This window comes from Trichechus manatus, unplaced genomic scaffold (genome assembly GCF_000243295.1).
Source record: "Trichechus manatus latirostris isolate Lorelei unplaced genomic scaffold, TriManLat1.0 scaffold00057, whole genome shotgun sequence".
NCBI classification, from domain to species: Eukaryota; Metazoa; Chordata; class Mammalia; order Sirenia; family Trichechidae; genus Trichechus; species Trichechus manatus.
Genome location: NW_004443993.1, coordinates 4,655,748 through 4,662,980, shown reverse-complemented (window position 1 = coordinate 4,662,980; position 7,233 = coordinate 4,655,748).

Genomic DNA, 7,233 nt, shown 5'->3' with positions numbered 1-7,233 from the left:
AGGCCAGGAAATCTACCTTCAAAAAATCAGCCAATGAAAACCTGATGGATCACAAACATTGTTTGATATAGTGCTAGAAGTTGAGCCCCCCAAGGTTGGAAGAACTACTCAAATATACAACAATCATGAAGATGGCACAGGACTAGAAAACATCATGGGTCAGTGAAAAAGAGAAAGATCCTCAAGGAGATGGATTGACACAGTGGCTGTAACAATGGGATCGAGCACAGCAATGATCATGAGGATGGCCCCTGATCAGGCGTTGTTTTGTTCTGTTGTACATGGGGTCACTAAGAGTCGGAACCGACACGAGGGCACCTAAAAGCAACAACAAAGGTCGGAGTCTGCTCAGCAAATAACAGTATCAAACGGATCACATAGCCATGCACAGAAGACAGTTTGAGTTCAAGCAAATGTTTGAGCACAGTACTCTTACATCTATATTCTTAACATAAATGTATAAATAAGTACAGAAAGAAAGGCAAGAAAAATATAGTACTTTACTGAGTTTTAGTATTATGATTTTGAAACTACTACATTCCTTACGGTAAAACAAATAATATATTAATGTTCCTAGGAACTAAGGTTATTATTAAAATAAAAAAGAGATACTAGTATAAAATAACAGACAATGATAAGATTTGCCCACTTATTCCATGAATATTTCTTTCTTTAACCTGATAAGTCATCCTTCAGTAAACATTTTTGAGAAATATTAGAATCCTTGCCTAAAACCCACACTCCTGCCCTATTTTTGCTTTGAACTTCCAGTTAGTAAATGTCCAGTGCCCCATGTCCCCCACAACTCATAAAAAACCCTTGTCTCACCACAGTCCATGGAGTTGAACTCAGACTTATGCTAAAGTCTCTCCCTAATGCAATAACTATCTTGCCTGTTTAAGCTCAATTAAGCACAAGAAAAAACATAATATTACATTTGTATCAGGAATATGGATATGTAAATATATATTCTAGATGTTCATTGAAAGAATTAGACAAAATTATACTTCAGGAACACTGAGCTCATGTATCACACAGACCTTGGTTTCTAAAAGGAACCAGAGAGTTTGTGAGAAATGGTTTATTCTAGGTCTGGAACAGTGATCTGGGGATTTTTTTTTTTATTCAAAGACTAGTAGGGTTGTGTCAGAGAGACACAATAAGCAACTTTAAATGGCTACCTTTGGCCAAATTTGGGAGAATTTAAACATCAAAACAAGTGACAACAGTTAATTATAGTGAATGAAAAAAAAAATCCAAGGATATGCTTTGATACTCCAAAAAGAAAAAAAAAAAAAAGTATAGAGGGCAGAGGGAAGCAAAGCTCTTGTTTTTAGAAGACTGCCAGTTAAAGAATGAAGAACGAATGAGAGAAAAAGCCATCATTTGGTAACCCCTCCAGTGTAAAAAATGACTCAGGCAAAGATCAAGAAGTGATCTTAATTGCGTGAAAGGCTGTTGGGGAACAGATTTTTCCCTCGTTGCCAAAGTATCATCTACAGATAACTACAAAGAAGAATGTGACTTTACAAAAAAAATGATCAGCAGCCACCAACTTGACCAAATGCCTACCATCACTAATAGTGGGAGAACCTGCAGTATCTGCCCCCTACTGGAATACAAAATGAAGTAAATATCACATATGAAATTTCAATCCTCTAGACTTGCACAATCTAGGTAACTGATAGCCCAGTGTGGCTATTGAAAACAAACTGTGGATAGTGTAACTAAGAAACTGGATTCTTATTTTTTTTGTAATTTTGATTAATTTTAAGAATAAACTTGATTGAATTGTTGGAAAAGTATGTTTGGCATAACTTTGGTTTGTAAATCTACTTTTTCAACAGGAAATATTAAATCCAAATAGTGATCAAGAATTTTCAATGAAAAATTTGCATCCACATTGAGAGCTGCTATTACTGGATTCTGGAAAATTTAGTACAAAAGGAAAGAGATGTAAAATGTCTCATAAATATTTTATATACATGAATTAGTTAATTTTATTAAGATTAATGTATTAATAATTGGCTATATTGGGTTAAATGAGACATCATTAAAATAATTTCACATTTACGTTTTTAATTTTCTAATATGGCTACTTTGTAAAAAATTACATCTGTGGCTTGCATTACGTTTGTATTAGAAAGAACTGCTCTAGACCCAACGTCCACAGTGCAAGAAATACAGTAGACAAGCTAATGAAACAAATTCACGGGAAAACAACCATCAGAATGCTGAATTTTCACAAACAAATTCGCCTTCAGTATTGAAGTCAATGTTATTAAAAGCAAAACAAAACCGCAGGTGCATGTGTTATGTAAAATAGATTAAAGAACCTTGGTTCCCATTCAATGATAGCTTTAAACCTTTTTACCCACCACCCCAGTCCTCCCCCTCCCCATCCTTTGCTATTTCACCACGCCATTAGTCTCACAACTGCTGATGGTTCCAGGAAGGTGTCTCATACACTGTCCTCTTAGTACATGGCCGGTAATATGATGCCACTTCTTGATAAAAACACTAAACAAGATAGGAACATAGGGGAATTCATCAATATGATCAAGGGCATTTGTGAAAAACCCACAGCAAACATCATTTTCAGGAGAAAAACCGGGAGCTTTCCCCTTAAGATTAGAAAAAAGACAAGTATTCCTGCTCTCACAATTGTTTTTCCATGTTGTAGTGGAAATCCTAGCCAGAGCAATAAGGCAAAAGAAGAAGTGAAAGTGATCCAAATCACGAAGGAAGAAATAAATATATCCCTATTCTCAGGTGACATAATCCAAACATAGAAAGTCTTAAAAGAATCCACAAGAAATCTTCTGGAGCTAATAGAAGAATTCAGCAAGTTGCAGTGTACAAAGTTAACATACATCATCAATGAACAATGTGAAAAGGAAATTAAGAAAACAACTGCATTTACAGTGGCATCTGAAAGAATAAAATACTTAGGAATAAATTTAACCAGGGATATGAAAGACTTATATGAGGCAAATTATAACACACTGATGAAAGAGACTGAAGAAAACCTAAATAAATGGAAAGACTCTGTGTTCATGGACTGGAAGATTTAATATTCTTAAGATGTAAATACTATTCAAACAATCCATAGATTCAATGAAATCAGATCAAAATTCAAAATAGCCAAAAGGTGGAAACAAATGTGTATGAACAGATGAATGGATAAACAAAATGTGGTACATACATACAATGGAATATTACTCAGCCATAAAGAGAAATGAAATCCTCATACATGCCACAACATGGATGAACCTTGAAAATATGCTGAGTGAAATAAGTCAAACACTAAAGGATAAATATTGTATGATCTCACTTACATGAAATAACAAGAATAGGCAAATGTATCGAGACCAGAGTTTACTATTGGTTACCAGGGGCAGAAGGGACAAGGAAAGGGAGAGTCATTGTTTACGAAACAAATTCTGTTTATGGTGATGGGAAATTTGGCAATGATTATGCGTAATGTTTGCACATAATTAATGTAATTGATATCACTAAATGGCACACCTGAAAAATGATGAATTGGCATATGTTGTGTTATATATATATTTAAACAATATTTTTAAAAAGGAAACAAAAAGAAGGAAAAACAACCTATAAAAAACAAAAACACACAATGAGATACCACTTTATCCCAACTAGGATGGCTATGATTATAAAAATGAAAACAAAAAAATGTTGGCAAGGATGTGGAGAAATTGGAACCTTCATCTATTGCTAGTGGGTATGTAAAATGGTAGAGGCACTGTGGAAAACAGTATGGCAGTTCATCAAAAAGTTAAACATATAACTAATATATGATCCAGCAATTCCACTCCTAGGTATGTATTCAAGAATCTTGAAAGCACTGACACAGACACATGTGCACCAATGTTCACTGCACGACTATTTACAATAGCCAAAATCCACATCAACAGATGAAAAGATAAAATATAGTATCCACAAAATGGAATACTAAGCAGCTATAAAGAGACATGAAGACCTGATATGCACTACAACATGGATGAAACTTGAAAACATTATGCTGAGTGAAGTCAATCACAAAAGGACAAATACTATATGATTTCACTTATATGAAATACGTAAAATACTCAAAGTATAGAGATCAAAGTGAGAGGATGTCTTAGTTATCTAGAGCTGCTATAACGGAAATACCACAAGTGAATGACTTTAACATATGCAAACTTATTTTCTCACAGTTTAGGAGTCCCAATTCAGGGTGCCAGCTTTAGAGGAAGCCTTTTTCTCTCTATTGGGCCTGGGGAAGGTCCTTGTTCTTTGGTTCCTTGGTGATATTGGTGTGGCTTGGCACCTCTCTTCCCCGTCTCTGCTTCGTCACTTTCTTGCTTTATCTGCTCCTTTTATATCTCAAAATAGATTGACTCAAAAGACACCCTGCGCTAATACTGTCTCGTTAACATTACAAAGAAAACCCATTCCCAAATGATATTATAACTACAGGTATAGGGGTTAGGATTTACAATACGTATTTTTGGGGGACACAATTCAATCCATAACAGAGGGGGAAAGGAAGTGTCATTGTTTTAAAAACATTGAGTTTTTGCTCATGTTGTTGTTATTAGGTGCCATCGAGTTGCTGCTAATAGTGACCCTATGTGCAACAGAACGAAACGCTGCCTGGTCCTGCACCATCCTCACAATAGTTGTTATGCTTGAGCCCATTGTTGCAACCACAATGTCAGTCCACCTTGTTGAAGGTCTTCCTCTTTTTCGCTGGCCCTCTACTTTACCAAGCATGTCATTCTCCAGGGACTGATCCCTCCTGACAACATGTCCAAAGTATGTGAGACTTAGTCTCTGCATCCTTGCTTCTAAGGAGCATTCTGGCTGTACTTCTTCCAAGACAGATTTGTCCGTTCTTTTACCAGTCTACGATATATTTACTATTCTTCGCCAACACCATAATTCAAAGGCGTCAGTTCTTCTCTGATCTTCCTTATTAATCGTCCAGCTTTTGCATGCATATGAGGTGATTGAAAACACCATGGTTTGGGTCAGGTGCACCTTAATCTTCAAGGTGACATCTTTGCTTTTCAGTACTTTAAAGAGGTCTTTTGCAGCAGATTTGCCCAATGCAATGCATCTTTTGATTTCTTGACTACTGCTTCCATGAGTGTTGATTGTGGATCCAAGTAAAACGAAATCCTTGACAACATCAATCTCTTCTCCATTTATCATGATGTTGCTTATTGGTCCAGTTGTGAGGATTTTTGTTTTCTTCTTGTTGAGGTGTAATCCATACTGAAGGCCGTAGTCTTTTATCTTCATCAGTAAGTGCTTCAAATCCTCTTCACTTTCAGCAAGCAAGGTTGTGTAATCTGCATATCACAAGTTGTTAATGAGTCTTCCTCCAATCCTGATGCCCCATTCTTCTTCATATAGTCCAACTTCTCGAATTTGTTCAGCATACAGATTGAATAAGTATGGTGAAAGAATACAACCCTGATGCACACCTTTCCTGACTTTAAACCACGAAGTATCTCCTTGTTCTATTTGAACGACTGCCTCTTGATCTTTGTACAGGTTCCTCATGAGCACAATTAACTTCTGGAATTCCCATTCTTTCCAATGTTATTCATTATTTGTTATGATCCACACAGTGGAATACCTTTGCATAGTCAGTAAAACACAGCTAAACATCTGTCTGGTGTTCTCTGATTTCAGCCAACATTCATCTGACGTCAGCAATGATATCCCTGGTTCCACGTCCTCTTCTGAATCTGGCTTGAATTTCTGGCAGTTCCCTGTGGATATGCTGCTGCAGCCACTTTTGAATCATCTTTGGCAAAATTTTACTTGAATGTAATATTAATGATATTGTTCGATAATTTCTGCATTTTGTTGGATCACCTTTCTTGGGAATAGGCATAAATACGGATCTCTTCTAGTCAGTTGGCCATGTATCTTCCAAATTTCTTGGCATAGACTAGTGAGCACTTCGAGCACTGCATCCATTTGTTGTAACATCTCAATTGGTAGTTCAACAATTCCTGAAGCCTTGCTTTTCGCCAATGCCTTCAGTGTGGCTTGGATTTCTTCCTTCATTACCATGGGATCCTGATCATATGCTGCCTCCTGAAATGGTTGGATGTTGACCAGTTCTTTTTGGTACAGTGACTCTGTGTATTCCTTCCATCTTTTTTTGATGCTTCCTGCATCATTTAATATTTTCCCCGTAGAATCCTTCAGTATTGCAACTTGAGGGTTGCATTTTTTATTCAGTTTTTTCAGCTTGACGAATGCTAAGCGTGTTCTTCCCTTTTGGTTTTCTAACTCCAGGTCTTTGCACATGTCATTACAATGTTTTACTTTGTCTTCTTGAGCCAACCTTTGAAATCTTCTATTCATCTCTTTTACTTCATAATTTCTTCCTTTCGCTTTAGCTACTGTACTTCCGAGAGCAAGTTTCAGAGTCCCTTCTGACATCTATTTTGGTCTTTTCTTTCTTTTCTTTTTAATGACTTCTTACTATCTTCATGTATGATGTCCTTCCACAACTTGTCTGATCTTCGATCATTAGTATTCAACGCATCAAATCTGTTCTTCAAATGGTCTCTAAATTCAGGTAGGATACATTCAAGGTCGTAGTTTGGCTTTCGTGGACTTGTTCTAATTTTCTTCAACTTCAACTAAACTTGCATATGAGCAATTGATGGTCTGTTCTGATGATATTGAATTTTTCCATCAACTTTTTCCAGAGATAGTTTGATTCTGGTGTATTCCATCTGGCGAGGTCCACGTGTACTGTTGACATTTATGTTGTTGAAAAAAGGTATTTGCAATGAAGAAGTCATTGGTCTTGCAAAATTCTCTCATACGACCTCCAGTATCATTTCTATCACCAATGCCATATTTTCCAACAACCGATCCTTCTTCTTTGTTTCTAACTTTCACATTCCCATCACCGGTAATTATCGATGCACCCTGATTGCATGTTTGATTAATTTCAGACTGCAGAAGTTGATAAAAAATGTTCAATTTCTTCATCTTTGGTCTTAGTAGTGTGTAAATTTAAACAATAGTCGTGCTAACTGGTCTCCCTTGTAGACCTATGGATATCCTATCACTGACAGCATTGTACTTCAGGATAGAGCTTTAAATGTTCTTTTTGACGATGAATGCAATGCAATTCCTCTTCAAGCTGTTATTCTAGGCGTAGTAGACCATACGATTGTCTGATGCGAAAGGGCC